Consider the following 16,025-nt stretch of genomic DNA (forward strand, 5'->3'; position numbering starts at 1 on the left):
TCCCATTGTGCTTTTACAAACCTATTATGAACATAATATTTTAGAAAATTCATGGCCTTTGGACTTCAAGCCCCTTCTGTGAACTTGTATCCTCATTGTGAACTAACAGCAATTGAAATGGACATGTCATTGTGATACTACAAACTCTTTAATACATGACAAACCCATTGTGATCTCATCACCACTGTGACATCACAAACCACTTGTGACATCATATTGCTGCTGTGACATCATAAACACATTGTGACTTCTCAAACTTCTCATGACCTCATTGCAACCTTGAAAAAGCACATGGCCTTTGTGTCATCACAGTCTTTTTTACCATAAACTAATTGTAAATTAATGGTAATGGAAATCAGATATGTCATTGTAATATCACAAACCCTTTGTGACATCATCACCAGTGTGACATCACATTGTCATTATGACCGCAGCAGCTCATTGTGAGATCAGCAAACTACAATGTCATCATAGCATTATGACCTCACATTGTCACTGCAATGTAATAGGCACATTGTAAACGCCTATTCTGTGATTTCATTCCACAACAAATGTGGTATGTGGGTTGATAAAATAAAAGAATTGTGACCTCATTACCAATGTGACATCACATTGCCATGGTGATATCAAAAACCCACTGTGTTATCCAGAACCTGTCCTTTCCTCATAACTTTTGTGCCATGCTGCCATTGTGATATCTCAGGCCAATTGTGAGCTCATAATCGGTATTTGACCTCATATTTCAGGTATGACATATAATATCAGAAATCCACTGTAACATCATGAGAATCATGGCATCATACTGTCAGAAGTCATGACCATTGTTTCACATTGTAACATCACAAACCTTAGATGACTTCATCACACTTGTGAAAACACATGCCTTTGGAGACTTCACTCCCTTTGTCAACTCATATTCTCATTGTAAAATGATGACAATTAAGATCCAGAATGCCATTTTGACACCATTAAGCCATTGTCACATCACAAATCTATTGTGCCTCATCACCATTATGGCACCAACAAATTGTGGCATCAAAACATTATTATGAGATATTTTGACTTTGTATGACCTCATAACATTTTAGAAAAGTCATAGACTTTGGGACTTCAAGCTCCTTCTGTGAACTCCTATCCCAATTATTTGCTAAGAGCAATTAAAATTGGACATGTGATTGTGATATTATAAACTCATTGTGAAGTCACAAACCTATTGAGACTTCATCACTACTGTGACATCATAAATCCGTTGCAACATCACATTGTGGTTGTGACATCACAAATGGTATTCTAGCATCCCAAACCTATCATGACCTCTTAGAACCTTTGAAAAAACCCATGGCCTTTGTTACATCACAGTCCCTTTTTTCACCCATATCCTCATAGTGAACTAATGACAGCTGAGATCAGACATGCAGTTGTAACATTACAAAACCGGTTTGACATCATCACCAAGACATCATTGTGTTTATGACACCATTAGCTAATTGTAATATCACCAGTGTACGACATCATAGCAATATGACATCAGATTGCCTTTGTGACATCATAAACACATTTTCATGACCTATTCTCTGATTTCATTCTATTTCAAATGTAGCATGTGGGTTGCTATCAGAAAACCACTGTGACCTCATGAGCATTGTAATGTCACAATCCCTTTATAACAGCACATTGCCAATGTGATATCACTAACTCACTGAGACATCACAAACCTGTTAGGACTTCATCATATTTGTGATAACACCTGCCTTTGGAGATATCCCTTTGTGAACTCATATCCTCATAGTGAACTATGGACAATTGAGATCTGTCATGCCATTGTAACATCACAAACCCTTTGTGACATCATCACCAGTGTGACAACACATTGTTGTCATGACATCATCATTCATTGTGATGTCACCGAACTACAATGACATCATAGCATTGTGACATCACATGGTCATTATGACATCATAGACACATTGGGAATGCCTATTCTGAGATTTTTTTTCTATTTCAAATGTGGCCTGTGTGTTGATTTCAGACACTCATTGTGACCTCATAACCATTGTGACATTAAAATCCCTTTGTGATATCACATTGACAATGTGATATCACTAACCACTTTGAGAGCACCAACCTGGCCTATCTTCATAACTTTTGTGGCATGCTGCCATTGTAATACCAGAGGCCCTTTGTGAGCTTATTATCTGTTTTTGACATCATGACCATTATGACATCACATTGAGAGACGTCAAGACTATTTTGTCACATTGTGATATCTCAAACCTGTTAGGACTTCATCACATTTGTGCCAACACATACCTTTGCAGACATCTTTGTCCCTTTTTGAACACATATACTCATTGTGAATTAATGGAAATTGAGATCCTGCATACCATTGTGACATCACCAACCCATCGTGACATCACCAACCTATTGTGACCTAATCATCATTGCGGAATCACAATGTGGATCACAAAATTAATTGTGACATGACAACAGTATGAGATGATATTGTGACATTACATTGCCATTGTGATATCATTGTCCCATTTGTTTTCACAAAACTACTATGACCTCATAATATTTTAGGAAATTCGTGGAATTTTGGACTTCTAGCTCCTTCCTTGAACTCATATCCTCATTGTGAACTAGTAGCAATTGAAATCAGACATGTCATTGTGATATTTCAAACTTGTGACATTACAAACCCATGGAGACCTCATCACCACTGTGACATCACAAACCCATTGTGATATCCTATTGCCATGTGACATCATGATCACATTGTGAATTCCAAAACCTACTAAGACTTCTGACCCCCTTTACAAAACAACATATGACCTTTATGACATCACAGTCCCTCTTTGTACTCATTTCTTCATGGTGAACTAAAGAAAATTGAGATACATGCCATTTTAACATCACAATCCCTTTGTGACATCATCACCAGTGTGTCATCACATTGTCTTGACACCATTAGATCATTGTGATGTCACAAAACTACAAAGATAGCATAGAATTATGACATCACATTGTCTTTGTGATGTCCTAGACAGATTGTGAATGCCTATTCTATGATTTCATTCTATTTCACATGTGGCATGTGGTGTTCCCAGATGACATCTCAAAGAATCCCTAAATAACATCTGTAGGAGATCCTAGAAGTCCTCTCAAGGAGGCTAAAGATGAGCTCTATAAGAGGTCCCAGATTGCTTCTAAAGGAAGCCCTAGATGATCTCTTGAGAAGATTCCAGATGGCCTCTTGAAGAAGTCACAGAAGCCTCTGGAGGAGGTCCCAAATTGCCTCTCACAGAGACCATAGATGACCTCTGGAGGAAGTCCCAGATAGCCTCTCAAGCAAGCCCCAGATGACCTCCAGAGAATGTCCCAGATGGTGCCTCAAGGAGGCCCCAGATGACCTCCAAAGGAGGCAGCAGATAACTGTTAGTATTATCCCAACCTTTGGTCCTCAGCTCCACCCAGAACTGAGCTCCTCACAACCCTGGAGTTCCTGCACTACAGCTGTCCACTCCTCAGATCCTCCTGAGCTCCCACCTACCTCACTTCCTACTCTCAGACCCTGCTGCTACCTAGCTAGTGGAAGTTGCCATGTGCTGACACTCTGGGGGAAATATGGCTCCACTAATAAACCTTGTAATAATCTTTCTCCTGTGCCTCCTTGCCTCCACATGGTCCCCAGGGATGGATTTGATGGGTCTTTCATTGGCTCTATGGAGATAGGTTCCCCAGTGGATTGGCTCCCCCCTCCAATTTGGATGGGGGTCCGACCAATTGCAATGGAGACCTGAGGTCTACACTCCTGTTGCAAGAGGACCACCAAGGTAACTTTCTCCTGACCAAGCGCTCTACCTGATGCTCATCCAACACCGGCTAATTAAGTCCTACTCCCAGGTAAGTGACCAGTTGACTGGAGTTCCAGGTTTCTGATTTCTGTATTTCCATAGTAAAGCCACCTTTGCCTTCATGGGCAAACCGAGGCCCACACCTGCTGTCTGACCGAAATCTTGGCCAAATGCCAGGATCTCACCCCCTCCCCAAGGCCTTCTGTGGCTCGGGACCACCATGAAGAGGGGTGAGGAACCTTCCTAGTGGTTGGTCCTTGTTAGAGCAACATTGACATGCTGAGGGTGCTCCACAGCAAGCTTTTGTCTCTGGTCACTTGCAATGGAAAGGACACAACTAAATTTCTTTACATTAAGGCTACCTGGAACTTTATGGGCTGCTGAGCCCCCATCAGAGTCAAATTTGGCCCCAAATTTAAAATTTCACTTCTGTGAGCTCTTGGGCAGATAAAACTCTCTCTCTCACCCCCCCCCCCTAAACTCTGCTGCTTGCTGTTAAGGGCTAAAATTAGCTTCTAGTAACCTCTCCCTTCTTCCAGCCGAAAGTATTCAAAAGTTCAATTGATATGTAAAATGCTCTAGACAATTGGAATAAAACTAGAGTTGAGGATAGGCAGGTCAAATTTGGACCCCAGGGAAACCCCACCCAGCACTCTTCAATAAAAGTATTTGATGTGCTAATTGCCTTGATAAAGCCCTGGAAGAGTATAGTCCAGCAATAATTTGTTTATATTCTAATTTGTTTATACTCATTGAGATAAAAGAATGGGTGAGATTGAGGTTAAACTCACAAAAAAAGTCAACAAGTTTGGATATTACCAAAAGTATAAAAGAATTATTACATTGTTTTAAAGAAAAACTTTAGCTAAAAGGTTTTCTGTTCTTGTTAAGCACAGAGATTATTAAATTCTGTTAAATCTTCTCTGCAGCATTGAGCATTTGATGGATGTGCCATCATTCTTCCTCATAGCTCAGCTGCCTTTTCACACCAACTCAATTTTCCACCAGCTCCACTTGATTCTGTGACCTTTGCCCCCTTGACCTGACCAGCTCAGGTGACATTATACCATGCCACATGTCTGTTCATGTCTTGTCTCCTCTTTACTGTTTCTTGTTGATGGCAAAGTTTTGTGTTTTGAACTGACCACCTGGTTTCATCATAATTAGGCAAAGTAATACTGCTAAAATTCCAAAAACTTTAAACAACAGATTTTAAAATCTAAGTGTGCTCTATAATCTGTGCACAAGCATGCCTGTCTGTGTATATGTAAACGGTTATGGTTTCAAGGTTATCAAGTATTCTGCTTATTAAAAAATCTTTGTCAATAGAAGCTGTGACTTAATCTAAATTGCTTTAAAACTTTGTGACCTAACTATAAGCCAAAGTAAAAACAAGCAGTTTTAAAAGGCCTTGGAAAAGGAGTTAGAAAATATGGTTTCCTTTACAAAGTAAACGAAATTGTTAATTAAGTTGGCTGTGATTTATGTCATTCCTATGTCCACCTATGGTGAGATAAATATTGTACCACTGACCATGGCTAGTAAACCAAGGCTAAGATTATAATTCTCTGTTCTCTCCCCTGTATGCCCATCAACTTCCTTTAAGATCAAGATCAAGGGACCAAAATGACTCTCAAGATGCAATGTGCTCCTGTGAACGGGAATTGCCCAGGAAAAAACAAAGTTGTGGGAGCTGCCTTAACCAGTGGCACCAGGCCACAAAAGCCAGTTTGAACCAGGTCTTTAACCAGTATATGTAGAAATTTTTGCAAGTAACCAGCGGAAGATGCAACAGATGCCACAGCCTGGTCCAGACTCCATTCTTGCTCCATCATGCATGACCAAATGCTTGCTAATTTGGGGGGGGGGGGTAAAAAGAAAAAACAAAAGCCACTTCAGATATTTGTTTCTGTAATGTTAATCTCCACAGGTTAGACGAAAAGGGTGTATGAACAAAGGATATAAGTTGACTTCTACATTATTTTACAATTGGATGTGTTTCTAAAGGAGAAGAGATGCTAAGTCTAGATTCTTGGTATAGTGCTAATACATTAAGGAAAAAATTGCTAATTTCCTAAAGGTAACTCAGACTGCAAAAATAAAAGTGGCCAGTTTAAACCTTCTGCCAAGAGGTAAAGTGTGTAGCCCAGGTAAAGTGTGAAGCAGTTAAATGGAAATTAGAGTGTCTTTAGAAAAAAAAGGGTTAAAAATGGCATTCCCTTTGTGAAAATTTGGGAGGTTGTGGGGAGTGGCTGACCTCCCAGACAAAGTTTAAACTTAAAATTATCCTAAAGTTTTCATCAAAAGTCAGAAAAGATAAATTAGTATTACCAGAATGATTGTTTAAGTGCTATTCCAGTCTGCCCTTACAGGTTTTTTGTAACAGTTTCCAGCAGGTCCATAGTAAAAGACAGGAAAAGTTTGCCCAATGTAATGTTAGCCCTTAATAAGTTCCAGGTAAGACTATGCTGATAAAACTACTTCCAGTGACTTTTGTTGCTTTTGATTGAAGAAAATTGGTCATTTGTAAAGACTTGATCTGAGAACTGCAGTTCCAAACCAGCCCAGGCAGAAAAAAGGTCCCTGTGAGATTTTCATCTCTAATCACAGTAGAGTGCTCAAAACAGAGTTGGTTTGGAGCTCAGTAGCAGAGTTCTAGCCTTGCGCTGAAGAGCTGAGGGACAGTGCTCAAACCTGTAGTCCAATCCAGTGACTGACCAAGAAAAATGCCAAAGATGCATTTATCCCAGCATGGAGAAAGGCACCCCTGGGACCCTGGCAATATGGAAACATCCAGAGGCAGTTACCAGCAATTTTTGGATGGCAAAAATGGTGTCAGATCCGGAGTCACTTGAGCAAGGCCATCAAAATTGGTCAGAGCTAGGAGATCATGGGAAGATAGTTCATAAGCAAGCCTAATGCCCATGTATGTATAACTAGGCAGGAACTTGCCAGTCATCTATGATAGTAGGTTAGTAAAAGCTAAGGTTGTGTAATAACCTGTAGGGCCCTGATAATCAGCAGGGCCCAATAGTCAGCAGGGCCCTGTGGCCTGGGCTGCTGGAAGGGGGCGAAGCATCAAGAGGTGAGCCTTATAGATCCACCAGACAGAGCAAGGCATTGAGAGGCTGATGTCACCACCACACAGGACACCACTGGAGGGGCATGTCACGCCTCACAAAGGGATAGGCATGCTGTCAAAAGGGGGCAGGGCATGCTATTGGAAAGGGTGGGGTGTCAAGCCCCACATGATGAGCTGCCTATTGGCATTGGAGAGGGGGCAGCTTGGGGAAGGAACATGAATGGCGGTTTGAAACCATTAGTGTGGGAGGGGCACAACCTATCTGGGTACATATAGGCTGCATGCTCTGAGGTCCGGAGGAATAGGAGAAAAAACAGATGCCTGAGGAGAGGTTAGAGGAGAGAGGAGTCCAAAGGACACTTGCACTCCTGAGGCTCAGGGAGAGTCGGAGAAAAACCAGAGGACTGAGAAGAGCTTAGAGGGCGGAGAGAGGAGTCCAGAGGACAACTGGACTACTGAGGCCCGGGGGAACTAAGGGAAAGACTGGGTCCTGAGGAAAACAGTTAGTGCAGAGGGTGAAGAGCAAGCCTCCAGAGGCCATTTGGGGCTTCTTGAGGAAGCTATTTGGGACTTCCTCCAGAGGTCATTCAGAGCTTACTTGAGAGGCTATTTGGGGCCTCCTCCAGAGGTCATTCGGACCTCCTCGAGGGGCTGTTTGGGACCTCCTCCAGAGGTCATTTGGGACCTCCCTGAGAGGTCATGGGGCTTCCTCGAGGGGCCATTTGGGAACTCCTCCAGAGGTCATTCATGGTCTCCTTCAGAGGTGATTTGGAACCTTCCTCTAGAGAGGCCTGTGGAGAGGCACCTCCTGGAGCAGAGCAGGGCAGGCCTGTGAACAATGGAGAGGCCTGCAGTGGAGGAGGAAGGGAAGAAAGGGATAAACCTTCCCCTTTCGAGATTTGGAGCTTTGGAGCTTTGGAGGTCAGACGTTTGGAGTTTTGATGACCGGCTAATTAGTGGTTTGCAGACCAACTAATAAAGGTTGGAGGGTCAGGACTATCTATCAGAGGCTTGGATATTTGGTGGTTGAGGCTGCTCTTGGTTCTGGGTCTCTAGCCCAGGATAAGTAGTCTCAAGACCCTTGTATGTTGTAAATAGTGAAAATAAATTTCTTTGTCCACCTTTCACTGCCTGTGCCTCAATGGATTGTCTCATTCTCCGGAGGTCATAAGTGTTGTAAAATGTGAGGGATAATTTAAGCCCCCAATCCCCTGTATCTGCTCAAAGTCCTAATTGGCCAGAAAAATGCTTTTACAAACCAGAGTGTTAAATAGGTTAGGCAGATATAGCCCAAGAAAAGATCTATACATTTCTTAAAAGTTAAATATTGTACATAAGCCACTTTGAACAGGCTTCCCAGAGGTGATGAGCAGTACTTAGAGTGCCAATCAAGTGCACCTATTTGGTTTTGTTATTACAAAAATCTGGCAAGTAATTGTTAACAATTAGAAACAAGTCAAGGCCATCCTGTTACTACAGGCAAAGGAAGACATCACTTACACTGCCCTGCCTGGCCCAGAGCAGACCCTAAAAACCCCAGCTCCAGGGATTCCTTGATGCCCCCAGGCGAGCAGTAGGAGTCCAAAAGAGCCCATGACGGCCATTGGCTCTGGTACCTTTACATATCTCTGCTACCTCCTCAGGCTACTATGATCCTACATCTGGAAAAATCTTAACCCTCTCCCCGATCAAGGATGCTGGGAGTCAGGTAGCATTCTGTCTCCAATTTGAGACATAAAAGGCAATTTCAGGTCTTTGATAGCCCCTTCTAGGAATCAGTCTCTCATGGCTTATTTCTCTCTTGGGCTACAAACAGCAACTTTGCCTTTTATTGTGTCTTGCATTTTAGATAACTATTGTCATGGAAGGAGGAGGACCTTTAACAACCAAACTGTCAAGCAGATGCTTCTTGAATGGTACTGGCTGAGCAACGAAGCAGGGCCCCCTGACTACTTTGCCCCTTTACAGCAGGAAGTAGCTCCAGAAGAAATGACCACCACCAATACCCCCAGCCTGGTAGCCCCTATTTTTATTAAACAACAGAGTGGGGAATGTTAGTATTATCCCCACCTTTGGACCTCAGCTCCACCCAGAACTCAGCTCCTTCTAGCTCTGGAGTTCCTGCCATACAATTGACCACTCCCTCTCTCTGCCTAGACACACCTGAGCTCCCACCTACCTCACTTACTGCCCCAGAACTTGCTGCTACCTAGGTAGTGGAGGTTTCCATGTGCTGACACTCTGGGGAAAATATGGGTCTTCTAATAAGTCTTGTAATAATCTTTCTCCTGTATCTGCCTGTCTCTGAGTGGTCCCCTAGGATGGATATGATGGATCCTTTCAATGATCTCAAAAGGAGGTCTCAGATGACCTTTTGATGGGATCCCAGATGGCTTCACAAGGAAGCCCTACATGACCACCAGAGGAGGTCCCAGATGGCTTCCCAAGGAAGCCTTAGATGACTTCCAGAGGTCCCATATACAAGCTGGCAAGTTTTCTCAGACTACCCCCTACATGTTTCCTAAATGACTATTGTCCACGTTGGTCTTCAGGAAACAAACACTCGAGGGAGGTTCTCATCCCTGAGGGCTGAGACACCTACCTGGAAATTTTCCCAGGGCCCAAAACCCGATGTCATCTAGATGGATTACCTCTAGGGCCTCCAAAAATTCTGACCTCTAAAGCATAAGACAATGCATGGAGGCACATTTAAGATAATTTTACACAAGTTTATTTATACTACATAGGGGTCTGTGACTACCTTGTCCTTGGCTGGATACCCAGATCCAAGAGCAGCCTCAACCACCAAACATCAGACCTCCAATGGGCAGCCACATCCTTTGTCAACTGGTCTACGAACCACCAAACCAAAAAAATATGATCTCCAAAGCTCCAAACTTCAGAGGACAAAGCTTTTTCCATTTCCCTTCTTCCCTCCTTCTCCGCAGACCTGTCCTTCCTTCCAGATCTTTTCCCTTTTACCTTCCACCACTTCCTTCTTCTCTTCAGGCCTCTCCATTCTCTACAGGCCTGCTCTGCACTGCACCAGTGGCTGGTAGCTGTCCTTGCCCTCCTGCCCTCCCTCAACTTCCTCTCCTCCCAGGTGTTTCCCTTAGTGCTGTCTCACCACTTCCTTCCTTCCAGGTCTTTCCCCTCATTTTCTCCCTTTGTTGCTCTGAAGATGCAGCCTATATATAGGCTATACCCCTTCCCAACTCCAACGGGTCTTCTGCCTAACAATTTTCAAACATCAATTCCCAGATAGCCCATTGCCCAATCATTGCTGGACAGCTCAACATATGGGGCTTGACAGCCCACTCCTTCCCGCAGCATGTCCCACCCCCATTGGCAGCATGCCCCATCCTCTCCAGCGGGCCAGGTCATGCAGCCATGCTGATTATTGGGCCTAATTACTGGGGCCCTGATGGTTAGTAAATTGGTTTCATTGTGAACTAGTAACAATTGAAATTGGATATTTGGTTGTGATATTACAAACCCGTTGTGAAATAACTAACCTATTGTCACCTCATCACCACTGTGACATCACAAACCCATTGTGACATCACATTGCCATTGTGACATCATGATCATATTGCAACATCCCAAAGCTATTATAACCTCTTAGCACCATTGAGAAAACACAAGGCCTTTGTGACATCATGGTCACTTTATGTACCCATATCCTCATCTTGAACTAAGGAAAATTGAAATAAGACATGCCATTGTAACATCATAAAATTATGACATCATCACAAGTTTTATATCACATTGTAATTATGACACCATCAACTCATTGTGACATCAAAAAACTACAGTGACATCATAGCATTTTTACATCCCATTGCTATTGTGACATCATAGACACATTGTGAATGCCCATTTTATGATTTCACTCTTTTTCCAAAGAGTGAGTTCATTTTGAAATTGTAAAGATATATATTATTTTATTGCATGAAATAAGCAACTTTAAGATATAAAGTTTCACATTTTTAAAGTTAAAAAAGATCTTAAAATGCAGACATTTTAAGAAAACCATGTAAGCTGAATGTACACTGAAGCACAAAACTATACTTTAATATTCACACCTTAAAAGGTGTTTTGGAAAGATTGAAAAACTGGGAAAATTATTTACAATTGGCAATTAGAGTCTCCCTATCTTTGTAAGCAGATTAATTACACAGAGTGAAAGCAGGCCACTGGCATGAACAGTTTAGTTATGTGTGTTCACCTGCACAGGAGAGGGTCTTCAGCTTCCTGTGGCTGGCTTTGGAGTGACTGACAGCTCTGTCAGGAACTGGGTACTTCAGACAGAGCACGTCCATGAGCACTATCTCAAACACAATCTATCAGCATGCCAATGCTTCCATTCTGTAAAAGCACACACTCAGCTTAGGAGAGAAGAGTAGCACTTAAGAATGGCATCCCGTGCATATAGGATATAGACTGTATCACGTCATAGACAAGAACTGCAATATGCAGAATAATAAGGCCAGTCCCTTCTTGTGCCACCACAGAGTGGCACACAGGGTAACGACAAGGCACAGAACATTATAACTGTTGCAAACAACCTTGTGGTTTCAGTCTTTTCAGCCACTTTACGGGTCCCATCAGAAAGCAAGTACTGGCTAATGCAGAAAGATTTCCAAGGGTGTAAAACATGGCAAAAACTTTATGTTGAGAATCCACAGCAAAACAGTTCCAAGGATAGAAAAGAAAATGCCATCAATGAAGCATATCACAAAACACTTCAATCTGGTGCTGACACTCAGGGATGTGGAGCCTAGGACCCACGTGGTCAGGTACAGCTCCTTGGCTTCCTGGCTGCTCAGGACGCACTGAAGCATCTCCATGGCCCCATCCATGGGCCAGTGCGCTGGCCACTCACTCGCAGGCCACTTGCACCTATCCAGAAGCCCAGAACGTGAACTTTCATATGCTGACTGTAAGTCTGGGGCCGCAACTTCTGGAATGCCAGATGGTTTCTACCTGCTCCCTCCTGCAGGACACTGAGAGATAGAAACAGAGATGCATGCCCCCCCCCACCGGCTCCGCAGCCCAGCCCAAGGAGGGGAGATGCCTGGGCCCCACCCCACCCTGCCCTGCAGCCCCAATTTCACTCTCTTTCAAATATGGCAGGTGGGTTGATAACAGAAACTTATTGTGACCTCATAACCATTGGGACAGGATGATCACTTTGTGACATCACATTGCCACTGTGATATCACTAACCCACTCTGACATCACAAACCTGTTCTCTCCTCATAAATTCTGTGGCATGCTGCCATTGTGATATCTTAGGCCTTTTGTGAGCTCATAATTGGTTGTCAATATAATACTTCAGGTATGATGTGGTATCAGAAATCCAGTATGACACCATGACCACTGTGACTTCACACTGCCAGACATCATGATCATTTTGTCACATTCTGACACCACAAACCTGTTAGGACTTCATCACATTTGTGACAAATGCCTTTGGAGATATCACAGTCCCTTTATGAACTCATATACTCATTGGGAATTAATGACAAGATCTGACATGCCATTTGGGCATCACCAATCCCTTCTGACAACATGAACCTATTGTGACCTCGTCACCAGTATTGCATCACCAACTAATTGTGACATCAAAACCTTATTTTTACATGATAATGTGACATCACATTTGCATTATGATATCATTGTCCAATGGTGTTTTCACAAAACTATTATGCCCTCATAAAATTTTAGAAATGTCTTAGTCTTTGGGACTTCAAGCTCCTTCTGTGAACTTGTATAATTTTAACCTATAAATTGTGACAATTCCCATCAAAGCACATTTAAGAAGATAAACATTTATTTACTCTAGAAAGGGTTCTGCAACTACCTTGTCATTGGCTGGATACCCAGAGCCAAGAGTGGGCTCAACCGCCAAACCTCAGACCTCCAATGGGCAGAGCTGCGCTTTGTTAATTGGTCTGCAAAATACTAAACCCAAAAGTTATGATCGCCAAAGCTCCAAACTTCAAGCAACAAGGCTTTTTTCTTTTCCCTTCCTCCCTCCTTCTCTACAGACCTGTCTTTCCTTTCACATCTTTAACTTTTTTACCTTCCACCACTTCCTTTTTCTGTTCAGAACTCTCCACTGGCCTGCCCTGCTCTGCCCTGGTTGCCAGATGCCATCCTTCTCCTCCTGCTCTCCCTCAACTTCCTCTCCACCCAGGTATTTCCCCTCCTGTGGTCTCACCACCTCCTTCCTTCCAAGTCTTTCATACCTTTCCCTCCCCTTCCTTTGCTCTGGACAGGCAGCCTATATATAGTGTGTACCCTTCCCCCACTGCAATGGGTCACCTGCCTATTTTCAACCGTTACTTCCCAAATTACCCACTGCCCAATAACTTCTTGACATCTCACCATGTGGGGTTTGACACCCCACCCCATCCAGCAGCATGCCCACCCCCTTAGGCAGAGTGCCTGTTCCTCTCCAGCAGGATGGGCCATGCTGATTGGGCCCTGTGGATTATTGGGGCTGCTCTGGTTATTACAATCTCCACTGGATTTCATGTCCAATCAAATCCTTGTTTCCTTCTGGACCAAATCCTAAACTTTCCCTTCTCTCCCACTATTGAACAGTCTTAAAATGCAAATTTAAATTATAACAAGGCAGAAAACATAGAAACACACTAGTTAACACTAACACTTGGTAAGTCTGATCCTCAATAGTGTCTCTGAATGATTCTGAGCATTCCATCTTGCAGCCTTCTCTAGATACTGTTCTACTGCTTGTTTCACCTGAAAGTGATGGATCCAATGCTGCTTTCCTGAAACTTTAATAGCAGATGGTGTAGTTAGCACCACCAAGTAAAGTCCTTGCAACTTGTGTTCCAAGTCAGGTGCACGATGCCTTTTTATCCACACCAGCTGTCCAGGCAAGAAAGAGTGGGTGGAGTTTTACCACAAGAGGTCAGTGGGTCTCAGTTACCAAAGGATAAGCACATAAAAGAACATGTTGCAAAGCCTGCAGGGACTGTACAAATTTGTGGTTAGACATTTCTGTTAATACAACTTCCCCAGGTTTAGGAACCAAAGGGGATGGTCTACCATAAATTATTTCGAACTGAGTGAATCCTTTAATATAAGGGGTACATTTTGCTCAAAGTAGAACAAAGGGGAGGCTTACCCAGTCATGGCCTGTCAGTAATTGTTAAAGTTTCCTTTAATGTCCTATTCATTCTTTCTACCTGCCCTGAACTCTGAGGTCTATAAATACAAAGTAACTTTCAATTTACTCCGAGAGCCTTAGCTAATAACTGAGTAACTTGGTCTGTGAAGGCCAGTTGGATGTCAGACCCCACTGCTAAGGGTAAGCCAAATGGAGGAATTATTTCATGGAGTCATTTTTTAGCTGTTACCTGAGCAGTTTTGGTTTTTGTTTTTTGTTGGGTTTTTTTTTTTTTTTTTGGTCAGTAGTGGGGCTTGAACTCTGGGCTTCAGCACTTTCCTTGCACTCTTCACCTCAAGGTGAGCACTCTACCACCTGAGCCACAACACCACTTCTAGTTTTCTAGTGGTTTATTGGAGGTAAGAGTCTCTTGGACTTTCCTGCCTGGGCTGGCTTTGAACTATGATCCTCAGATCTCAGCCTCCTGAGTAGCTAGAATTACAGGCGTGAGCCACTGGTGCCCGGCAGCAGTTTTTGTTTTTGTTGAGAATTGCTATGAACAGCCTGAAAAATGTCGACTAGTACTAACAGATACCAACGCCCATACTTTCCAGGCTTTATCTCTGTGAAGCATGCTCCCCAAAACCTCAGCTGAAGTTCCTCACATATGCCCTCTCCACATGTTCCAGCTTTTCAGCATTTACCTGTTGGTAACTTTAAACACAGGTTACATGGTCTGGCCAGGCTGAGGCTCCACCAGTTTCAAGACACTTTTAGGCAGTGGCCTGGGGCAATTTACCAGGGTGACAAATAACCAGATATACACATACAACAGGCTTGAGCCTGTAACCATATTTCACAAGTTCAGTCTCCACATTTGTGCACTTATTACCACTGTTTTTGCTTCTTCCTTTAATCTTAATGACTAGTAGCTCTAGAGACCTCACTGGTTGGAGAGTGGTCTCCCAATCTACCTGATCAGCTCAGTTGTTTCCCTGAACCTCAGGGGCCTCTACTTTGTTTAACTCCTGTTTAGAACTCTGAACCTCAGTCTGGAGCTCAGAGACTTCTTCTGTTTAATCCTCCTCCTTTTCTCTCGTGAAAGCTTGTTTTCATGATCCCAATCTCCTTCTGAGAGTCCTCCTTAACCTGCAAGTGTTCTGCCAGGGTCACAGGAAAGTTCCTTTGACTGTGCAACTGCTGCTCCTTCTCACAGCGCCTTTGCTTCCTCTTCAGCACCTCCTTTAATTTCTCAATGGTTCTATTGAGAGGGATTTTTTCACACCTCCTGGTTGTTCAAGTGGGACATGCTACTTCTGCAATACATTTATGGTGAGGATCTCAACAGTCTGTTTGGCCTTTTTGTCTAGTAGCTTGTCTTTCTTGTTCTTCGCTTCAGTGTATTTTTGTGACAGATCTTTCAACTGTAATTCTACCTAATGCTCTTTCCCTTTCCAAGGCATTCCCTGTCAGAACATGTGTGTCTTTTCACTCTTTCTGAAAACTAACAGTCTCTTTCTTGAGCCTGATATTTTCCTGTTCACTTTTCTTGGCCTCCTCTTACATGACACCGCACTTCTCTGTCTGCTCTACTAACTGTTCTTTCACTTCTTTGTGATTATCTGAGTGTGGACTGACTGGGGAGCTTCAGAGTCTCAATCACCTTCTTTGTTGTGCTCAATCACTTCTTTGTTGCTCTGAATTTCAGCTTACACTCTTTGAAATTTATAATCGCCGTTTGTAAACTTCAGCCTAATACATTCTTGTATCATGTCCAGCTCCTTTCTCTGAGCCTTGAATTTCCTGTGCAACATCAAGATCTACTCCTGGCTTTGCTTGTAGTCAGCAAGGACGGTAGTGTTGGCATCCTGTGCCTCCTTCAGCCTCTGACCTGTGCTCCCCAGCTTTGCCTTATGCTCGGCCAGGCTGCTGTACTTGGATGGTATTT

General features: G+C 43.1%; 1 pseudogene; it reads right to left on the reverse strand.

Annotated features, from left to right (window-relative positions):
- Window positions 1-11,320: 11,320 nt before the first annotated feature.
- Window positions 11,321-11,789, reverse strand: LOC138835267 (vesicle transport protein SFT2A pseudogene; annotated as a pseudogene).
- Between the last annotated feature and the right edge of the window lie 4,236 nt (window positions 11,790-16,025).

This window comes from Dipodomys merriami, unplaced genomic scaffold, assembly GCF_024711535.1.
Source record: "Dipodomys merriami isolate MVZ:Mamm:240054 unplaced genomic scaffold, mDipMer1.0.p SCAF_233, whole genome shotgun sequence".
NCBI lineage: Eukaryota > Metazoa > Chordata > Mammalia > Rodentia > Heteromyidae > Dipodomys > Dipodomys merriami.